The sequence below is a fragment of the Tenrec ecaudatus genome, chromosome 18 (assembly GCF_050624435.1).
Source record: "Tenrec ecaudatus isolate mTenEca1 chromosome 18, mTenEca1.hap1, whole genome shotgun sequence".
Taxonomy (NCBI): domain Eukaryota; kingdom Metazoa; phylum Chordata; class Mammalia; order Afrosoricida; family Tenrecidae; genus Tenrec; species Tenrec ecaudatus.
This window is the reverse complement of record NC_134547.1, coordinates 47,781,357-47,804,647: the sequence shown is the minus strand read 5'-3', so window position 1 is coordinate 47,804,647 and position 23,291 is coordinate 47,781,357. Positions and strand designations below refer to the sequence as shown.

The 23,291-nt window shown below is 47.8% G+C and overlaps 1 protein-coding gene and 1 non-coding gene across 5 annotated transcripts in view; one reads left to right on the top strand and one right to left on the bottom strand.

The window, feature by feature from the left end:
* Window positions 1–20,911, bottom strand: part of NLRC5 (NLR family CARD domain containing 5) — a 98,590-nt gene extending 77,679 nt beyond the window's left edge. For all 4 annotated transcript variants that reach the window (XM_075536346.1, XM_075536348.1, XM_075536349.1 and 1 more), the window contains exon 1: window positions 20,592–20,911. The gene's annotated coding sequence lies outside the window, so the exon portion shown is untranslated. The remainder of the gene's footprint in view (window positions 1–20,591) is intronic.
* On the top strand, window positions 6,068–6,172 carry LOC142432877 (U6 spliceosomal RNA). The gene has a single exon (XR_012780974.1). It is a non-coding gene; the product is annotated as a U6 spliceosomal RNA (small nuclear RNA).
* Window positions 20,912–23,291: the final 2,380 nt, after the last annotated feature.

Sequence of the window (23,291 nt, the reverse complement as noted above, 5' to 3'; positions counted from 1 at the left end):
CATAAGACTATTCATAAAAACTTTGTTTTAAAGAGAGGGAGGGTATAGGAATGATAGAGCACAGAGCAACTACAATCCAGAAAAATGAAAAAGAATTACAGTTGAGGTCTAGATCGTGTCCTGGGGGGACATCTGGGTGGTGTAAAGCAGAGGTCTGTTGAGCAGTTGAGGAGTGTCTGGTAGCATGCTGATTTACTACCTTGTGATCTCTTAAGATGTCAGGCTACAGTTGTGATTAAGACTAGGGGGGAATGATTTTGGTGTTTGGTAGGGCTGAGAGTCCTGTATTCTTGTGATGTAAGTTAATTCTCTTAAAGCAGTGGTTCTCAACCTTTCTAATACAGTTCCTCATGTTGTGGTGACCCCCAAACCATAAAATTATTTTTGTTGCTACTTGATCACTGTCATTTTGCTACTGTTATGAATTGGGCGTCCCCTGTGAAACCGTCATTCAACCCCAAAAGGGGTCGTGACCCACAGGTTGAGAACTGCTGATCTCAAAGGAATAAGCCTCTGGTGAGCCAGGTCAGAGGAAATGGGATTTGCTCTTTTGGGATGATGTAGGAGACCAAGTAGGGGTCAGGGAATGGAGTTCAGGTGGGATGATTGAAGCAATAACCAACTCAGAAGTCAGGTTGCTTATCTGAGCAGAGTGGCACGCTGACCAGGGGCTGGTGTCACGGGACAGCTGGTGAATGGCTAGGTCTGTCCAGGATGTCAGCTGGGGTCGGCATGTGGGTCCTGAGGGGTTTAGTCTTTGTCTCGCACCCAAACTCCCTCGGTGCGCTTTCTAAAACCACTGTTGCAGTTTCTATTTGTATTGTTAGACGAACACATTGATAATAGGCCAGATGTGTGTTATAAGAAGTTTCATAAAAGAAAAGAAAAGGCCTGTGAATGGCTGTGCCTTCAGACGTGGTGCTGTGCAGAGCTGCCCCTTCGGGACAGGGGGATTGGTAATGCCCAGTAGAGCTGGGCTCCCTCTCTTGAGTGGAGAGTTAGTCTATTCACTATGTTCGCCTCCTCCAGGCTGCCCTGTACAGTTATCCCCACGTGGCTCAGTAGGCTGTGCTATCCTTGCTACTGGGGAGGCAGGCCTGTGAGGCTAGGTGACTGGAGCTCCCCTGCTTGGGCTGAGAGCCAAGCCTATTTGTGTTTATACCAGCCTCAGGCCGGTCACATAGAGCGACGCCCCTGCAGTTCAGCTGGTCAGCCACCCTAGCTGGCTCCTGGAACAGAAAAAGTTGGTGGGGAGATTTGGGGATCTGGACTCCGCTGCCAATGACAAAGGGGATTCTGTAGGCAGATGTTGCTACTCTTTTGCTTTAATCAATTTAATCGATCAACACCTCCTTATCATTAGGCTGAGGGTCTTGCACTCTGGAAGGGTAGGTAGGGTGTTCCTCGCCGTGGTCCCTCTGCACTGGTTTCTGCAGCGTCCCTCTCCTGGTGCTCTGTCTGCCCAGGTTTCCAAGAGCAGCTCAAGAGGACAGACTGGAGCACCAGGAAACCAACAGGGAAGAGCATTCTTTCAAGCTGAACGAACTGAAGAAATGATTCACGCCTTGAGTTGTAATATTCAAAGATCCGATTTGGCAAGATATTGAATGAACAGGAAGCATAAAAAAGAGGGCAGAAGGGATGTCAGGGGACAAGGAGCCCATGGGGAAAATTCATTCCCTTTTAATTAGATTTTCCCTCGAACTTTTGGAAGCGTCCTTTACATTGTCACTGTACCAAGGAGAACTAGTCAACGTTCCATCATTTCAGGAACCGGCACGTGGTCAAGAATTGAGGGCATGGAGGGAAGAAGCCCAAGTTGCATCGAAAGCACTAGGGAAAAACACAACTCCAGGACTTGATAGAATATCAGCTGAGGTGTTCCAACAAACGGATGCGACGCCAGCCACACTTGTTCCTCTACGGCTGTGCCAAGGACACAGAAAGCCAGCTCCCTGGGCAGCCGCCTGCAAAAGACCCCTTCGTGGGCCCATCCAAAGAAAGATGATGCAACAGGACATGAAAAGTAGCAAACAGTATCATTAAGATCACATTAACTTTCAAGAAAGATCATGAAAAACAAACAAAAACAGTTGCAGCAGTAGCAGTGAATCACCAGAAATCCAAGCCCCGCTCAGGGAAGGCTATGCGGCAAAGGCTATGACTGCTGATGTCACATGGCTCTCGGCTGAGCAGGGGCCACTAGAAAGGTGTCCGCCTGTGTTTCGTGGACTGTGCAGAGACATCTGACTGGGTGGGTCCTAACAGATGATTGACACTCTTGTGGAGGACAGGAGTTCTACAATTCCCTTTAGCTGTGCTCTTAGGACCCTGCTCAAAGCCATGTGTTCACCCACACTTGTGTGACAAATGAGCAAACCGTGGTTTTCAGCTGTGAGTGGACCTGTTTAGGCCAGAGTGAGAGAGCTGCAGAGTCGGGCAGTGAACCAGCGCAGCCTCTCAGGGAGGCTGGAGAGAGACCAACGCAGTCAAAGCGGGGCATCCCTGCCTCAAGTCCCACAGGGACCTGGACACCTGGGGTCCAGCCCAACTCACACATCTTCTTAATCACCATCTTCAAACCAGGTGCCTTCCCCCGTTAAGAACCACTAGGACTTTCAGACACACCCTCCTGGGGGACTGAGATGATTAATCTTCCCTTTTGGTTTGCTGCCTGCCCCAGCCTGATCAGCTGCCAGGTGTCTGGGTCAGTGGTGCACACCTCTGGCTCACAGAAAATAGCTGGTGGTTGGAAAGACTTAGATGAGAAGGTTCTGGAACACTGGCCCTAGGCCTTCAGGGGGGCTTTTACCTCCAGCCTACAAGTCAGTGGTCCCCAAAGCTGTCTGAACCTTAGAATCATCTGAGCATCTTCGAAAATGGTTGGCAGGCAACACATCAGTCCAAGAAAGCATAGTCTTGGGGGTGAACACACGGTGCTTGGGGGGGGGGGGTCCACAGCACCTCTTGTGTGAAGCCAGGAACTTCTTCTCCAGGTCCCCAGGAAGGGGTACCCAGCTCTCCATTCCTAAAGGGGAGAGTCCCCTTGAAAACCGGTGCCCTGCTTCCCCAACACACCAAAGCCCATCAACTCCTGCCCACTGAGGATGGCAGGTGCCAGGTCAAGGTCAAGGCTGCCGAGCAATCTTGTGCTGGGTTGGGGCAGAAGGATAAGGAGAGAGGCTGAGCTGGAAAGGAGATGGTCGGTCCCGAGGTCCAGGCTTGCAGCCTAGGAGCTAGGTTTCCCACTTGGACGGGAAAATTGGCAGGAGCCTTTAAGCTTGAAGTGTGTCCAACCCTTTGACTCAACAATTAGGCAACTTGCTCCATACGCCACACAAGCAAGAACACACAGAGCCGTGGATAAGGAGCACTTTCACTGAAGTGGCGACGATCCAGATGCCCATCAATAAAGTCCAGTGTGGCCACACGATGGGATTATGGCAATCGAAGCTACTGATTATATATTGATACAGCAGGATCTGCACGATGTATTAGTACAGAAACCATTGTATAATAATATGCACAATATAATGCACCCTGATTTTAAAATATTCATAAAAACAACAGCAAGACTATATTCTACCACCCCCTAACAGGCCAGCAATAAAAAAAAAAAGGAGACCCTCAACCAGTTGGATTTGAACCAGTGGCTGCAACAATGGGCTCAGGTCTAGGCATGATTGTGAGGACGGTGGGGCCCCAGAGAGTGTTTTGCTCTGTTGTACGTGGGTTGCTATGAGTTCCAGTCAACTCAACATCACCTAACCACCACCACCACCAGCAGCATATTTAAAACTTAGAGGTTGAGAGCCAAGCTGTCTAAGTTTAGGACTGATCGTGTGCAGGATGTGTGACACTGGGTGGGTTATGTAACTTCTCTGCACCTCAGTGTTCTAATCTGTAAAATGAGAATGCCATCAGGTTCTGCCTCACAGGGCTATTGTGGGGTTTAAGTAAGTTTATAGAATATAACACGTGAAATAGTTTCTGGCACTTGGTGAGCGATACATGTTGGTGGTGGTTGCTGCTGACTTGGTTCTGACCCATGGTAACCTATAGGTAATGGGACCGAACCTGGCCTGGTCCTGCTCCACCCTGACCATGGTCCGTTTGCAGGAGCCCTGGTTGTTGCCAGCGGCCCTTCTGGACTTCTTCCCTTGTTTTCATGTCACCAGCTTTCAGGGCAACAACACAGGCTGGATGTATCCATTTCTGCTGTCATTTGTTAGGTAAAATTGCTACTCTTGTTGTAAGTGCAAGCTGGTGGCAACAAAATCGTTACTAAGTAACATTTTGCATTGAGGACACTAGTAAAAAAGTGTGACTAGCTTGCACATTAACGATGTATATCTGGCATCATGAACGCCAAAGCATGCAGCCAGAGCAACTGTGGCTGGTGAGCGTCATGTGTTAACCTGGCTGACTGGCTGGCGAGAATCATGTGTGAACATGACGGAGGCATCCATCGAGGAAGCTGGGTGGTGTGCACTGATGTAATCAGTCTCCATTGTGTGAGCTGATGTGTCATCTGCCAGCATCGCCATGCTGGTTTTCAGGGGACAATTTGGTCTTTGGAAGCTCACCGTGTTGATAAGGGAAAAAATGTGCGTACGTATAATTTGTATGTGACAGAGACTTTGATACAGTTCTGGAAGGTAACACACCAAACAGTGGTTCCCTCGTCGGTGGGGACTGAAATGGGGCAGGCTACAGTGAGTGAAGGAGATTTCAGTCTCATGCATGAGGTTCTTACGTTTTTTTCAGGGAGGGTTCAGTTAAGTATTGGTTCTGATTTAAGGCAACGTGGTATCAATTGAATGTTCACCTCAAGCTCAGCAACTGGAAACCACCAGCCTCTCTGTGGGAGAAAGCTAAGGCTTCCTAGTCCTGCAGACAGTTCCAGTGTCACGGCCATCTAGGGAGCTGATGAGAGAGCGCCTGAGGTCAGAAGGTCTGGGTTCACATTCTGATCCAACCCTTCGTACCGTGCAAAGTTGGGAATGTTTTGTGATCTCTCTTGCTACGGTTCCCTCGTCTGTAAATGGGTGACAATTGTGTGTCTGTCTTGCAGGACCAATAAAAGGAATGAAGGCATTGACACACGCAACATGCACAGCACACGGAGTGGGGACACCAGTTCTTAGCCCCGTTACAGCATCCCACCTGCCTTTCCTCATTACATGCTCAGCCAACCTTCAGAGTAGATGCTTCCGCTGTTTTACAGATGAAGAAGCAGCTTCTGAGTAATTCAAAACCGAAGCCTAACCTTGATTTGAAGCCTAACCTTGTTTCCAGCTAGCACACAACATTGCCTTTAAGAAGTGGTCATCTTGCAAGACCGAATTATCACGTTAATAGACCTCTGTTCTTTTTTCTTCCTACAAGTGCCATGCTCAATTGTTTGGGAAATTCTCAACATTGCAGATGTATACAATGTGAGATTTCCTCACGGAATGAATCATTTCTTCTACCTGGATCTATAAAACATCAACCAATTTTAAAACACTGGGATGCTGCAGATCGCAACACGGTAGAACTAGACATCAATCATTTAAAAGGCAAAACCAATTCCAAATGCATGGAAATCGAACAAAATCTTACTTAAAAATGACGGGGTAATGGAAGAAGTACATAATTCAAATCTAGAAATTCCTCAAACAAATGAGAACAGAAAAAAAAAAAACATCTCAAAAGCCTTGAGACGTAGCAAAGGCAGTACTGAGAGGGCAATTTAGACGAGATTGGGCGCGTTCGGGGTGGTACGGCCGTAGACAAGGCAATTTATAGCAACAACTGCGCACATCAAAAAAGAGGAACCCCACCAAAATCTTAGCCTCATGCCTTCAATAGTTAGATGAAGAACAGCAAAAGGAAGTCTCACCCACCAGAAGAAGTGAAATAATAAATATTAGAGCATTAATAAATTAATCAGAAAACTCAAGAGAAGGAAAAATAACAAACGAATGTTGGCTCTTTAAAAGGAGCAGCAAAACTGACAGACCTCTGGCAATTATTCCAGAGGAAAAGGCGACGATGCAAACTTCAAGGAGCAGAAATGGAAAGAGCGCTGGCTTCCATAGCACAGGTACAAAAGTTGGACGATACAGAGAAGATTGGCATGGCCCTGTGCAAGGATGACCCACAAACGCATCATGGAAAGTCCCTTCCCCAACCTTTTATTTCTTTTTTTTTTTTTAATTATTTTTTTTTATTTAACAATTTATTGGGGCTGATACAATTCTTTTCACAGTTCATACATATACATACATCAATTGTATAAAGCACATCTGTACAGTCTTTGCCCTAATCATTTTTTTTCTCTTTTCTTCTTTTACATTTTATTAGGGACTCCAACAACTCTTACCACAATCCATACATATACATACATCAATTGTATAAAGCACATCCATACATTCCCTGCCCCAATCATTCTCAAGGCATTTGCTCTCCACTTAAGCCCCTTGCATCAGGTCCTCTTTTTCCCCCCCCCCTCCCTCCCCTTTCCCCCCTCCCTCATATGCCCTTGGTAATTTATACCTCGTTATTTTCCTTTTATTTCTTTAAAGCAATGGAACAAGGGACATCACAACGGAAATTAAAAAAATACAACTGTTTAATTATAGATAATGATAAAAAAGTAAGACTAAACTCCAACACACTTGAAATGGACACATTTCTAGAAACACACAACAGCAGACTGATATAGGAAATATTATGACCTGTAAGAAATAGATTGGGTCATTAAAAAAAAAAACCTTCCAGCAACAACAAAAGTCTGGGCCAGATGGCTTCCCCGGGGAATTCTAGCAAACATTCAGAGAAGAGCAGACACCAATCCCATCCAAACTATTCCTGAACATGGAAAGGAATGATGAACTCCCAAACTCATTTTATGAAGTGAGTTATAACCCTGATCCCAACACCAGGCAAAGACATGACCAGACTCGGAAAGTATAGAGATGCAAAGACTTAATCAACAAGACTCAACAAAACATTAAAAACCTTCATCATCATCAAGAGGGAGTTATCACAGGTCATAACCAGGATGGTTCCATAGGAGAACAACAGCCAACGTGGTCGACCATACAAACAGAGCAAGAGGGAATAACCATATCTATCAATTGATGCCGGAAAGGCATCCATCACTCATTTTTCCTAGAGCCCTAGATACACTAGCTGTCGAAGGGAAATTCCTCCACGGAATCAAAGTCTATGCAAAACCAGCAGCAAGCATTTCATTCAATGGAGAGAAATGGAAGGCGGGCCCCCTGTAAACGGGAAGCAAATAAGGATGCCCGTTATCACCACCCTTAGTGAATAACATCCTGCAGATCGTGGCTCGAGCAAAGACGTCACAGAAACGGCCAGGGTATCCAAATCGGCAAAGACAAAGTAGAATTCTCTCTCTCTGCAGATGACAGGGTTCTTTATGTAGAACCCCAAGACTTAACTAAACCAGTGCAGAGTTCATTGAAAATGTGGGCATGATGGCCAACAGTAAGATCCACGCACACACAAAACTGGAGTCATCTGAGAAATGCCTCCCCCCATGTTAGAATCAGACTGAGACCCGCTCCTTGATGGGGCAGCAACGATTAAAGAGAACGGAAATGGAACGACTTTCTTGCTCTCTGACACAACAATGCAATGCCCTGCCCTCCAGTTATGAGGACTGGTGGAACATCCGTGGTGGAATTCTTGCTTCCACGCCGGAGACTCGGGTGGGATGATGACCTGTCAGTGGAAGTCTGTGTGTTGATACGATGCTGAACAGGTCTCAGGAGAGCTTCCAGACTAAGGGACTAGGGATCTACTTCCAAAAATCAGCTTGAGGTAGGGGTGGGGGCGGGGGAATGATCAAATAGTCATACTCTCTGGGCTGCAACTAGTGGTGAGGCTGGCACAGAGGCCCCAATAGATTTTACCCCACTGTGTGCGAGGTCGCCCCCAGTTGAGGGGCAAATGGACGACGGCAGCTCAATAACAACCCAGGCACATCCTAAAGTCATCTTGCTGGCTGCTCCCGGGGAAACAATGATCGGTCCATATCAAAATGTGGGGTGCTGGGGCCACACGGTGCCGGCAAGAACTCAGAGCACTAAGAGACATATAAATCATCAAGCTGCACCCCACCACACTGAGGCGAAACTCTAAGAGTGTGCAACAGAACAGCAAAGGGAGCAGAGCCATGAAGTCCCAGGGGAAAACCCAGAATAGAATGTGGGACCAGGGTGTGGCACCCCATCAGACTTGACCTGAAAACATTCCTAAAGGTCAACAAACAAACCTTAAACTATTTACTGGATTTTTCTTTCTTTCTTTTTTTTGTCGTTGGTTGTTGTTGTTTTGTTTTCTTTTGTTGCTTTGTTTTGCTCTGTCTTGTTTTTTTGTGCTTATTATTGTCTCTGCATGTCTATCTAGACAAGATAGATGGGATAAGTAATCCGGAGGAGAAAAAAAAAGGGACCGACGGTTCAGGGTGGGGGGACATGGGAGAAGGGGAGGTAGGGGAAAGGAAGTGAGTGTTAATAAAAACAGGGACAAGGGAACAACATGTGATCCAAAAATTGATGGCAAGGAGGGCATGATCAAGAGCAATGTAACCGAGAGGACTTACTGAAACCCAAATGAAGGCTGAACATGATAGTGGGACAAGAGGAAATTAAAGAAAAATAGATGAATGAACTAGGAGGCAAAGGGTATTTATAGAGGTCTAAATGAAGGCACGTACCTATGTAAATATATTTATATATGAGAATGGGGAAATAGATCTATGTGCATATATTTATAGGTTTAGAATTATGATAACGGGTGAACATTGGGCCTCTACTCAAGTACTCACTTAATACAAGAATGCCTTGTTTTATTAAACTTGCATTTCATGATGCTCACCTTCCCAACATGATCGATGAAGACAAAGCGGGTGCATAAGCAAATGTGGTGAAGAAAGCTGATGGTGCTCAGCTATCAAAAGATATAGCATCTGGGGTCTTAAAGACTTGAAGATAAACAAGCAACCATCTAGCTGAGAAGCAACAAAGCCCACATGGAAGAAGCACACCAGCCTGTGTGATCACGAGGTGTCAATAGGATCAGGTATCAGGCATCTAAGACCCAGAACAAAAAATCTTATCATTGTGAATGAGGGGAGTGTTGATTGGAGACCCAAAGCCCATCTATAGGCAATTGGACATCCCCTTACAGAAGGGTCTTGGGGAAGAGATGAGCCAGTCAGGGTACAGTATAGCACTGATGAAACATACAACTTTCCTCTAGTTTTTGTTTTGGTTTTTTTTTTAAACAATTTATTAGGGGCTCATACAACTCTTATCACAGTCCATACATATACATACATCAATTGTATAAAGCACAGCTGTACATTCTTTGCCCTAATCATTTTTTTCTCCTCTTTTTTTACATCCTCTAGTTCTTTAATGCTTCCTCCCCCCACTATCATGATCCCAATTCTACCTTACAAATCCAGGTAGATCAGAGCATGTACACTGGTACAGATAGAGCTGAAACACAGGGACTCCAGGACAGATAAACTCCTCAGAGTAGTGATACCCCTGAGAGTAGTGATACCAGGAGGGTGAGGGTAAGGGTAAGGTGGTGAGAGAAAGGGGGAACCCATCACAATCATCTATATATAACCCCATCCCTGGGGGATGGACAACAGAAAAGTAGGTGAAAGGAAACATTGGTCAGTGTAAGACATGAAAATAATAATTTCTCAATTATGAAGGGTTTGTGATGGAGGGAGGGGGAAAATGAGAAGCTGATCCCAAGGGCTCAAGTAGAAAGAAAATGTTTTGGAAATGATGATGGCAACAAACGTACAAATGTGCTTGAAACAATGGCTGGATATATGGATTATGATAAGAGTTGTACGAGCCCCCAATAAAATGATTTAAACAAATAAAATAAAAAAGATACCCAGAAAAAATTATTATACTAATAACATGAAGTACAAAGGAAGAAGAAAATGTTTTAAAATTGGTTGTGGTCATGACTGTGTAACTCTTCCGGATGTGATTGGACTATTGAATTGTATGATATGTGCCCCAAAACCTGTTAAAAACAAACAAAACCAAGAAAACATCAGGCTACTTCTCTTTTCAACAAGGCACCAAGATAATCGCTGGATGGTCTCCCAGGACCAGCTCCCCAAGGTCTGGATTTCCCTCCAATTCACCAGGAAGAGCACTAGGAATGGATCAGGAGCTGCTGGTCCATGTATACTGAACTTCAGTCACCATACATCGTCCCCCGCCCCTCCACCCAGGGGAACACCAGGCTTCCGGCAGAATGTTGGGTCTGTGGGTGCTTGAGGGCAGGGCAACTTCCTGCCTCTACATTTCAACACACGCCTTTCAAAGTGAAATCAACGACATTGTTTCAAATACTTTAAAAGTGAAAGTCATGATGTCCATCGGTCCAAGCTGGGTTCAGAAGAGGGCGTAGCATGAGGGATAGCATCGTTGATATCAGACGGATCTTGGCTGACAGCAGAGAGAGATTTACTTTATGAAAAGACATTCAACCACGTGGTTCGTGACGAACTATGGATAGTCTTGAGAAGAATGGAAATTCCAGAACACTTCACTGTGTTCATGGGGAACCTACCTACACATGGATCAAGAAGAATACTGAGTGGTTTAAAATCAGGAAAGGTGTACATCAGGATTGGATAATTTCGCCCTATTTATTCAATCTGAGTAGCTGGGCAACATGAAGAAAACCGAGGAAGATGCTCAAGTCCTCCCTCAGTGCAAGAATGCTTTGTTCTATTAAACAGGCACTCCATGATGCTCACCTCCCTGACCGATCACTGAAGACAGATGGGTGCATAAACAAATGTGGTGAAGAAAGCTGATGGTGCCCGGCTACCAAAAGATAAAGTGTCTGGGGTCTTAAAGGCTTGAAGGTAAACAAGCAGCCATCTAGCTCAGAAGCAACAAAGCCCACATGGAAGAAGCACACCAGCTTGTGTGATTACGAGGTGTTGAAGGGATCAGGGATCAGGCAACAAAGAACAAAAAATCTTATCATTGTGAATGAGGGGGAGTACAGATTGAGGACCCAAGACCCAGACCCATCTATAGGAAACTGGACCAACTGGACTACCCCTGACAGAAGCATCTCAGGATGGAGATGAGCCAGTCAGGATGCAGTGTAGCAATGATGAAACATACAACTTTCCTCTAGTTCCTAAATGCTTCCTTGCTCCCGCCCACTATCATGATCCTAATTCTACCTTACAAAACTGGCTAGACCAGAGGATGTCCACTGGTACAGATAGGAACTGGAAATACAGGGAATCCAGGACAGATGATCCCTTCAGGACCAGAGGAGAGAGTAGTGATACCGTGGGATGTGGGGTGGAAGGAGAGGATGGTGGAAAGGGCGAACCGATTACAAGAATCTACATATAACCTCCTCCCTGGGGGAAGGACAACAGAAAAGTGGGTGAAGGGAGACGTCAAACAGTGTAAGATATGACAAAATAATAATAATTTATAAATTATGAAGGGTTCATGAGGGAGAGGGTAGCGGGGAGGGAGGGGAAAATGAGGAGCTAATCCCAAGGGCTCAAGTAGAAAGCAAATGTTTTGGGAATGATGATGGCAACAAATGTACAAATGTGCTTGACACAATGGATGTATGTATGGACTGTGATAAGAGTTGTACAAGCTCCCAATAAAATGATTAATTAAAAAGAAAAGAAAACCAAGGCAGGCTTATTAACAACCTATGACAATCAGATGACACGCCTTGCTTGCTTAAAGTGAGGAGGGCTTGGAGCCCTTGCTGACGAAGGTTGAGGGCTGTAGCCCTCTGTATGTATTACAACTCAATGTGAAGAAGACCTACATCCTTAATAGGTAACATCATAGGACCAACAGGTACAATCATGATAAAGGGAGAAATGACTGAAGTTGTCAAGAATTCCTTCTTGCTTGAATCCATAATCAAAGCTCATGGAAGCAGCGACAATAAGCCAAATCTACCGCACAAGACTTCTTTAGGGTGTTCAGGAGCAAGGCTGCCACGTTGAGGACGAAGGTGCACCTGACCCCTGGAATTTCCTATCACCTCACCTACATGCGAGAGGTGGACACTGAATGAGGAAGAATGGATATACTGAACTCTGGTGCTGGAGGAGAACATAGAAAGTACCGTGGTCTGCCAGAAGAATAGACAAATCTGTTTCCTTTGGTCTTTATTGTTTCTGTTGGGTCTCCCAGTCTGTGAAGCACAGAAGGGGTGGATGCGCAGAGACAATAACTGATGCAAGAGTTTCCTGGGGATGTGGGTGGAGGCAGGGGGAGGGGTTTGGGGGGAGCAACCCATGAATGCAAGAGGGGGGAGGGAGCATCAGAAGGGACTGTGATGGTGTGTGTACCACTCTTTCCCAAAGTGATATATGTGAATATTTTAGCAAGAAAACTACTAAAAAACAAACAAACAACCTTGACCAATGGTTACCATGGGTGAAGGAGAAAGAGTTTTGTTTTGGGGGCACTGAGCTTATATTAATGATGGTGGAAGCATCTGGAAAGGGTATCCATAGAGACTGCACAACACGCAGATTAGAATAAATGATGCAGCATGAGACACGTTGAGGTTGTTGAACTGGAGAATGTTTTTCTGTGTATATTTTTTGCCGCAATTAAAAAAATACCAACACAAATAGCAATGAGGACGAGGAAGCAGAAAACGCTCTAAAATCGACCGTGGTGATGATAGTACAACACTTCTTGATATGACTGGATCGTGGAATTCTACGACACGCGGACAGAGTGACAAAATACAACTGTTTTCAAAAAAGAACAAACAAATCCGTCTCGGAAGATTTGTACAGCCAGAATGCTCCTTGGAAGCAAGGATGGCGAGACTCCATCTCACATACGTTTGTCTCACGTATCAAGAGAGACAGTCCCCGGATGAGGACAGTATGCCGGATGGACTGAAAGGACAGAAAGTGGAGAAAGAGGAAGACACTGCACGAGATGGACCGGCACGGTGGCAGCAGCAATGGCTCAATTGTGACCATTGCGGGGATGACGCAAGAAGGGACAGAGTTTTTGTTCTTTTGTGCACAGGGTCCCCGTGAGTCGGAACCAACCTGGTGGCACCGAGCAACGCTATGTTTCTTTAGACGTCTCCTGTTAGACTTTAGCCTAATGCAAGAAGACAGGGTGTGAGTCAAGCGATGCTGCAAAGATGCTCAAGGGGGAGGCTGCCTTTCCGGATGCAGATAGAATGCCTCCAACACTGTATCGGTTCCCAATACCATGACCTGGGACTTGCTTCAGGAAGGGCTGCGAGGTTGCACCAGCCGTGGGCTCTTGCTTCAGTCTCAGCCTGCATGAAGCTCCACGTACTCACAGGAAGCAACAGTGAGTGACCACAGCGGATTTTAAACAACTTCGCCTCCTCCTCCTCCCTTGCTTGCTCCTCCTTTTGCTGTTTCTTCTGTTTAGCTCCGACTTCCTCCAGACAGCCTCGTGGTTCACCCTCAAAAGTTCCAAAGGCTCCCTTTGTCCTAAAAGCCCCAGCCCTGCCCTTGCCCCTGCCCCCCCACCAGCTGCCCTCCATCCACTCCCATTGCATGCCACATTGTACGCCATTGCTTTCTTGCTCGTTGCTGGGCTTCCCTAAGCCCAGTGGCTTCACGGGCAGCAACACTGCTGTAACCCTAGAGCGGGGGCAGGTTTGCAGGAGCCAAGGGGACTAGGGCATGGTGTGGGGGTGGGGGTGAGGAGACGGTAGGTTGCACGTAGTCATCTCTCATCACACACCAAGCCAGAGGCGTCACACACAGACAGTGCTTGGTATACACAGTGAGGTAACTGAGATGCGTATGTGCAAAATATTTTAAGCGCAGTCAAAGGGTTCTTCATGAGACTGTAATGGCGGACACACGACATGAATTCGTATAAAGCCATGGGAGTGTACAATGCAGATGATGCTTAAGGGAAGAGATGGACTTTAGTTCATTATAATCTATTGATACTGGTTCCTCAAGGATAACAACGACACCATCCTAATACTAATACAATACACATGCTCCCTGCCTTAGAATGGATTCCGAGTCATAGCAACCACACAGATACCAGATGCTAAGCACAGAGGGAACCGTGGGGAGCGGCAGGGGGAGAAAGGCACATGATAGCTCTCTCTACACTCTGCATAATTTTTCTAAAAGCCTAAACCTTCTCTAAAACAATAGTATTGTAAAAATAAAAGAGTAAATGATGTCATCATCATATCCAAAGAGATACTTTCCTTTATATGTAAGATGGTTTTACAGATCAGTAGGAAAAAGTCCAACATCCCAGTGGGGGCAAATGAGCCAAGGGGAAATGGTTTATAGAAACGAGAGTACAGCTGGCTCACAAATATTGGAAACGACGTCCAAGCTCATTCGTAATCAGAGGAGTAGAGAAAGGGACCACCATTCGCCGCCCGGGTTTGCAGGGTGAGACGTTTGGCAACCCGGGGTGCTAGGAAGTTGTGGGAAGCAGGCACCCTCACACCCAGCAGAGGGGAGCGAAAATCCACACAATAATGAAAGAGGGGGATTTGCTTGTGTTTGTTCAAAGTGGACATTTCCCTTGGCTTTGCCAGCCCACTTCTAGATTAAGTCCTCAAGGTTGACTCCTTCACCCTTAAGCATGATGCTTGTGCAACGATACCCAGTATGACGATGATTTGGTACAGAAGACCCAGGAGCCAATCTCAATGTCCACTAATAAGTTAATTAAAAAGTACCATAGAGCACCCATACAATGAACTGCCAGATAGCTATTAAAAAGAAAAAGAGACAGCTTTTTTAAAAAGAAAAGCTGACCTTATTTTTATTATATTTTTAATAGTTTTATTGGCATAGACTTCACGTGTGATACAACCTTATGATTCAGTCATATTTAAAAGCACCGTGCCACCACCACATCCATCTCAGGGCACTTTCTTTTTGTACTCACTGTTGTTGCTCCCCATTCTCTCCACCCTCCCCTGCCAGGCCCCGGGGTCATAATTAATCCAGTGATGGGCCCTGTAGATTCACCTGTCTTGGATCTCACATACAGAAAATTACACCGAAAACACAAACAGGAAGCAAAGAGAAAGCCCAACCCCCACAGCCATGGTTGTACATAAGACAGGAAAACCTTAATCGAAAAGAAAGCAGAAAATGTTAAAAACCGAAACCTTAACGTTGTCCCCTTGATCTCCCTTCTGATACGCTTTGGGCTTGACTTGACTTGTAATCTTTTCTGTGTTTTTTGTTTTTTTCCATATTGGGGTTTATCTCTGTTGTATTTTGTCACTGTTGACAGCCTTCTTGACTCTTTGTTACGTGTTTTTCTATGTTATTCGGTATATGAAGACCAGGATACATGAATCCACAGGGACAACAACTTGAATAAGGGTTCCTGGGGCGGGGAGATGGTGGGGGACATGGTGGGTGAAGGAGAGTTGATATCAAGACAATTAAGAAGGAAGAAAATGTTTTGAAACTGATTTTGGTAGCAATTGTACAAGACTGTTGCATATGATTGAACTATGGAATAGTATGATGTCTGGATTAGCACCTAATAAAATAATTTAGAAAAAAATTAAATAAATAGAATAGAAGGCATTACTATAAAACAAAACAAACAAACGAAAAGACCCTATGCTTTAAAATGAGCCAAAAGGAAGATAAAATATTAAGGAATTACATTTAACTTAACTGCATCTTTTTCACCCTTGACTTTATAATGGCCTGTCTCACAGCAAGGCTATGCCCATCCCTGGGTTGCACCGGTGGCTTAATCCCTCCAAGTGAATTTGGGGTCTCCACTGTCATCCATAGCCACCTGAAAACTAGGTATTCAGCATTTAAGTCCTGATACCATTCCCTCCTTCAGATTTGGATTTTATTATTTCAAATACGTGGCTCACACAGGCTGCTGTGCTTCTTCCATGTGGACTTAGTTGATGCCTCACTTAAATGGCTGCTTGTTTGAAGACAGGTCTTTAAGACCGCAGACGCTATTCTTTCTGATAGCCGGGCACCGTCTGTTTTTTCCATCACGCTTTGCTGGAGCGCCCATGTCTTCAGTGACCTCTTCATAAGGGGAGGTATCGAGCAGGACCATGTCATGGGAACTGGTTGGGGTTAAAATTAAGTGTGAGCCCCAAATCCATTCATCTACCCGTGGTTTAGCTAGGACTCGGGTTCACTGTAGAGACATCATCATTTTATGATAGAGAACATTATCAACCATCCGTCTGGGGTAGAAGGGAATTCTATCGACAGTGTCATTAATTTAGCTAATGGTATAGAATTTACAAGATTGTCGAGAAAAGGAAATCGTGCAAGTATAGGCTCGCTTTCACACCATAATACACAAATTGCTGACTTATATAGATTAAACTGGACATTATTTACACAAACAATGACAGCGAATTCATTGAAAAAAACAGAACCATTCCTACCAGACTAAAACATGTCATAAGAAAGCAAAGCGAGCGTTAAAATCATCATAAGTATATGGTAGTTCTGGGTCCCCATTCACTGAGCACCCTCAAAGCAAAGAACCAAAGTCCACTGCTCTCGATTCCATAAGCTTGAGATAGCAGTCACCTGCTTCTCACACCAGGGCGGTACAGCCCTTCCATCAAGGGAGCTTGTCAGTTTCTTAAATCCGCCACAGGTGAGTTTGAGCTAAAGCCCTGTTTGTGAAAAGATTTCCAAACTATGTTGTTAAGTATTAAAACAAACAAACAAACAAACAAAAACCAACCAGTGGGCATGTGTGATTTTTTTTTTCCCAGAGCGTTATGTTTGTAAAGCTCCACCTAGACTATTTTTGGAAGGAGATGTATGACCTTGAAAATTTTGGCTGCCTCCAGGGTAAATAATTAGGTGGCTAGGAGACAAGGGAGAGACTTACTTTCCACTATAGATTCTTTTGCATGGTTTGTCATTTGTACCATACGCATGCATTGTTGTTGTTGTTGTTTGGTGCCATCAAGTTGGTGTTGACTCGTAGTGACCCCACGCACAACAGATCGAAAAACTGCTGAGTCAGTGGGCTCAAGTATAACAACAGTTAATAGCAACAGTTGTAAGCCTGGCACAGGACACTGCCCGCCCCATGCCCATGTTAGCTATTGGGAAATTAAATAACTGAGAAGTGATGTGATGGGAGATATTGAAGTCCCCTTTAATCTATCATTCTATTAATCTATCATTCTGTGAATATATATTTAGTTTTAAAAGTTTGAGTCCATCTTTGTTTTTATGAATTTGGCCGGAGCACCCTCCCCAGAAGGGCTGCTACAGGCTTGTCTAGAGATGTTCTGGTGTCTGGGAATTTCTCAGAAGCCTGGTGTGATTTGAGAGGCAGCCTTGAGGCAGGCAGGATGAATGAGTAAATCCTGCTTCCCTCCAAGAAGACCTGTTAGTTTCACTATTAACAAGAAGGACCGGACAGCCACAGAGCAGAAGAGTCTAGCCAGAGAGGGCACCAGGAAAACTAGACCCCACCCACACTCACCTTCCAGATCCACAGGAGCAGAATGGGGGTCTCGCTCCGACATAGAGGTCTGGGGCACTCAACTGTCACAGTCCAGGATGTGATTTCTATGTTGGGCAAACACCCTGTTAAAGCCTATAGGAGCCCACCTCTGGTAGTCCTTGTCACTCTAATGTTGCTGAGGGTGTTGGCTGAATGTGCGACCACAGGTGTAGAATGGTGGGGGGCAGCAGAGAGGGGCAAGACTGCTGGGTGTCCCATAGCCTGCCCACCAGAGAAGGGCCTATTACTCAATGGAGCCCTGGTGGAGTAGCAGGCTGCTGATTACAAGGTCAGCAGTTCTTTCTAACTACAAGGTCAACAGGTCAAATCCATCAGCCTCTCCATGGGGAACACATGAGGCCCTCTACTCCTGTTAAGATTTAAAGTCTTGGGAACCCAGAGGGCAGTTCTTCCCTGTCCTGTAGGGTCACTGTGAGTCGGAATCAGTTTGCTGGTTGTTGGTTTGGTTTGGGCTCTATCCACGGGGCATGCACCCTCTGCCTCTGACTACCCTGCTTCTTTGAGTCGTTTAGATCTCAAGTCAGAGGGGTGGGGGGAGGCTGCTCATTAGCATAACAAAGAAACCGTTTTCAACTGGGTTGGAGCCACCGGTATCAGAACCATTACCAGGGAGTGTTTCCTGACACCTAGTGACCCTATAGGTCCCAGGCTGCTACGGAAGCAGGCTGCTAGACACTGGGAAGGGGCTTTTCCCACCAGCGCAGACAGCCTTCCTGAGAGCCGGCACCAGGAACTGCCTGCCCGCCTTCGACACCGTGAGACAATACAGTTCTGCTCATTACAGCAAGGCTCAGGAGGGAAAACCACCACCTGGCAGACTGCCTCTCATCTAATCCATGAAGCAGCCTTTGAAGGAAGGCAAAATCCCGGGTTCTGGGACGGAAAATGGCAAACCAGCCCAGGGGGGTCGCGCCAATGCCATGCGTCTCAGCCCCCTCCCTACTGCCAGGCCAGGTGCCAGCCAACCTGGAGCTCTCCGGCAGGCGTGTGAACTCAGTGGTGAGCTGGGGCGAGTCCAACAAGGTATGAAGGAAGTGCACCTGTGCACCTGCGCAGCATCGCTCTGCCCACCGTCCCCTCTGTCCTCCAGCAGGGTGACCAGGTCTAACACGCTTCAAGACTTATTTCTCCTTTAGAAAAGTGAGATCAAACCAAATTCATTGTCCCCGTGCACTGCAGACTGGACCTGCTCCCTAGGGCTCCCTGGCTGACACTTTTAGGGAAATAGGACACCCAGGTCCTTCCTCCACGGCCCTGCTGGGTGGGTTCCAAGCCCAGTGTCTAAACTCCAGTGCTCCTTAACTCACTTCCATCCAATGGATTCCCCACCCTTAGAGGGCCTATGGGACACAGCAGAACTGCCCTGTGGGGGTTTAAGGCTTTATGGGAACAGAATGCCTCATTTCCCGCTCCCCCTCCCCACCCCATGGAACAAAGCAGTGGATTGGAACTGCTGACCTTGCAAACGTAACCCAGTGGGTACCCGCTCTATCACCAGGGCGTGTCAGTAACCAAAAAATCAAACTCATAGCCACAGCAGAGATGACCCTACAGGAGAAGGAGCTGGGGAGGGGAGGGCTGCAGTGTGGAGGTACTGGCTGCTGGCTGACGGGTTGTCAGATCGACCCCCTAGCCACTCCACAGTAGGATGAGAGAGCCTGCTTCCGGAAAGAGTTCAGGTCCCAGAGCCCTGGGCCACTGTTCTATTGGGTTGCCGTGAGTCAGGTTAGGTGAGCACAAGCCCTCCGAGCCCCTGTTTGTCCAGAGGGAAGGCAGGCATTTGAAGGGACGAGGTTTTGGGGTACAGTTCCGGGTCCGCTTTACCTCTTGCCCCCCTCCAGGTCTCCGGGAGCTAAGAGCCGCTTGGTTTTCAAGCTGCTTTTGAATAAGGAGATGCCAGTACCCCAACTTATAAAAGGGGCCTTCCTAGCACCTTCCAAAACAGTCACCCTGACCCACGCGGGTCCTGACTGCCACGGTGGGAGTGGTGGCTGACAACCATGCGGAAGAGCAAAGGGCTGCGGGGACATAAATGAAAGCCATGTTCTCGCCCGTGACTTAAACGCAAACCCAAGGCGCTGTGTCCCCTCCAGTCTGCCTCACAAGGACCCTCTGGGCAGAGAACTGCCCCATCGGGTTTCCCAGGCAGTAATCCTTCTGAAAGCCCGCTGCCTCAACGTGTTTCTGAAAAGTGGGTTCTACACTCCCCCCAGGGGCCCAGGGTGTCTCCCACCACACTGGTGTGCCCCACTCTTACTACCTACGAAGTGGACATGGCCATTAGAAACTGTCTCTGGAGATTAGACATTAAGAAATTATCTCACCCCACCCCCCATAGTTACTGTTGGACGCTTTTGTTTTTAAAAGAGCTGTATCTTTCAGCACATTCTGAAGCGTGCTGCCGAGATAGGCTGCTGTCGGAACTGAGGTGGCCGTGGGGGCTAGAGGTGGCCATGGGGGCTAGCCTGGAGGCAACTGTCAAAATCTGCCGGTTCATTGAGCTCCACGGATTCTGTTCCTCTTAATATTGTTTGTGCCGGGAAGGTTTTTCCGTAAGCAGACACTTTCTTAGGTCAAATCCATCAGAATCGTGCACAAAGAACTTGCATGCTTCTTTTAAAAGCCACTCAAAGTTGAGAAGGAAGAAAATCAAAAAAGCGCGATGGCAAGGTGGTGACAGGAGGCGGGAACCACAGATGCATCCTCCGTGCCCAGGAGACCCCCACCTGTCTTCCCCTGCAACCTACCACTCAGCTCTCAAACTCTCCAAAGTTAGTTACGGGTTGCACGCCGACTCCGCCACTGTCGGTCGGTCCACCCATCCACCTGGCCACCGGTAGCGCTTGCTCCATGCCCCCCACCCCCACCCCCACCCCCACCCCCACCCCACCGGCATAAGCTCCTGCCCTCTGCGGGCAGGATTTGACCTCTGGACCGCCCTGCGCCCCGCTGGCCTGCACCCGGGCTGCATTCCCCGGCGCGGCGCGCACTCACCGGCCGCGCTCCCAGCATCTCGCGTTCAGCCTGAAACTGAAAGCGGCGCAAGCCGCTAGCGAGCGAGCCAGCCAGCCCGAGCGAGGACCCAGCGGCCGCTGCCGGGAAATCACGTGGATTCTAGTTGGAAGTCTTGGCAGGCGGGCGGGCGCGGGCGTGAGCTCGAAGATGGGCAGGAGCTTGACACACCCCCTTCCTGGGCATCCTTTTGCTCTGGGCATCCCCTGGCACCCAGGGCCAGCCACTCCACCCACCACCTCCCCAGAGGGGGCGGGTGCCTCATCCCTTAGATGGACACAAAAGTGAGGCAGAGAAGTGGACTTGCTTCACTGGCCCCTGGAAGGACCGAAAGGCGGTGCTCACTGGCCGTATAAGGAGAGGCAGGGTAAGTCCCAGGTCCTGCCTCCGCCTGGATGGTCTCCAGAAGAAAGGGGAGTGGCACGCTAATGATGAGGCTTATTAACTGAGCCCCTGCCCAGCCCGATCCCCACTGTACACTCGGCTAGGGGTTTACTTCTCTAATCCCCACAGTATCTCTAAAGAAGCAGGGGCAGACATTACCTCATGTTCCAGGTAAGCAAGCTGAAGAAGCTCAGAGGGGGGCAGGCAGGAGGAAGTCAGAACAGGGAAGGAGGCAGAGAGGGGGAAGCAGCTCTCTCAGATAGAGATCAAAGGACCCGTTTCCAGGAAACTGGGACATTTCAAAGCTGGGTCACAACATCCCTGGCTTCTTGCACACCTCCTGGGACGGGATGTCCCCTTCCTTCTGCCAAGGACCGCTCCCCCTGCTAGGAAGGCCTTCCTGTTGTGGAGTCCAAGTTCATCTCTGGGAGACCTGTCCCAGCTGTGGGTGTGTGTGATGGGCACGGCAGGGCAGTGGTCAGGAGTGTAGGTACCTGCTCCAAATGCACTGGACTCAGGTTCCAGCTCCTCCATTAAGCAACTGTGCTCACTGTGTTGTATCACAAGGGCAGGGACCTTTGCTGCTGCCAGCCTCCGTTTGGCCACCTGGCAGGTGGGGGTATTGATAATAATACCTCCACATAGAGGGGCCATTGGGGTGCTGTAGTCCATGCCTGACACCCATGAGCGGGCCTCACATGTTTGTCCTCATCCCCAGACCCCACATTCCTGACACTCAAGCTGCCCCTCGCAGGACCAACTTAGAGATCCAAAAGGCAGGGAGGCAGGAGGTGGAGAGGCCAGGGGCTTTGCTGTCCAATTGCCTGTGTGTGATTCCTGGCAGGACCTCAGGGCAGGGCCCTGGCTTCCCAGAGCCTCCGATTACCTGTCTGTCTAGTGGGCTGTCTAGCCTCTGTAGATGAGACGTGGGTGATCAGCCGGGCACAGGTGGGGGGCTGCTTATGGTCCAAGATCTGGATGTGTACTTCCGTCCAGCTCACGTTCACTGTGTACTTGGTGTGTGCTCAGTTCTGCACAAGGTCTTGGGAAAGTCTTTGGGCTGCGTCCTGCCCCTTCGAAGGGACACAGATGTGTAGACAAGCCAACCTGGGGATACAGGTGCTGACCACTGTCAGACAGAGTGACTCCTGAACAACGCCAGAAACTAAGAAGGAAAAAGACAATTGTCCCACTTGGTACAATTAATTGCGGTCCAGAGAGGTAAAGCAATTTGCTGAAAGTCACACAGTATCCAGGAGACAGAGCTGGGCCTTGAGCCCAGTGTTGTTTCCACCTGGTGGTCTGAGGCCAGCTAGGAAGGTCTTCCTGGAAGTATGCTGGGTGGGGCTACCTTCTCAAACTCTGAGACATGCCCTTCAGCCTGGCCTGTGGCCTAATATTCCACCATTCACACATGATTCCTCTAGTCTAGTGGAAGTAGTTATCAGTCATTTACACTTGAGTGTGAAGAAGTGAATCTGATTTTATGGGTGGAGGTCAGAGGGGATTGTGAGAGTTTGGAAACAGGTGTGAGAGGAGGGATTGGGAGCATGGGAAGCAGCTGGGGTGGGGGCGGGAAGAGTCAGGGGCAAACCTGGAACCCATATTTCCTGGGCGTCGAGTGCCAGACCGTCCTCTCCATGAGGTGTAGTCAGTATGCAGCGTGCCTGGGGTGCTCACAGTGCTCCCAACTGAGGCAGAGGCTGAATTACACAGCCGGGTGGAAGAGCTGCTATCTGGACGAGCAGGACAGTTGCCAGGGGCCCTACTATTGATCACTGTGCCATGCTTGGTTGAGACTAACTCAGGCCCCATGAGAACCGTCTTTTAAAAAGGGCAAACAACTAAACTCACTGGCCTTGAGTCGATGCTGACTCACAGTGACCCTATAGGGCAGGGTGGAGCTGCCCCTGTGAGTTTCTGACACAGTCACTCTTTATGAGAGTAGAAAGCCTCATCTTTCTGTGGCGCAGCTGGTGGTTTCAAACTGCAGACCTTGCAGTCAGCAGCCCAGCACGTAATCACTGCACCATCAGAACCCCATAGGAGAACCCTACACAGGAGAAATGATCCCATTTAACAGATGAGGAAACTGAGGGCCTGGGATGGCAGAAGGAGCCCTTGGTAGGTCTGGCATTTGGACCCAGGTCTTCCCTGTACCCCCACTTGCCTGAGGCTGGTCTCAAACAGCCCACCACTCCCCCCAGGGCCATCAGCCAGGCAGAAGGACGTGCTGCCAAGTGTCCCTGGTCTTAGGCAGGCTTGGTTTCATTCCTGCTGGAAGCAGTGGTCACTGGC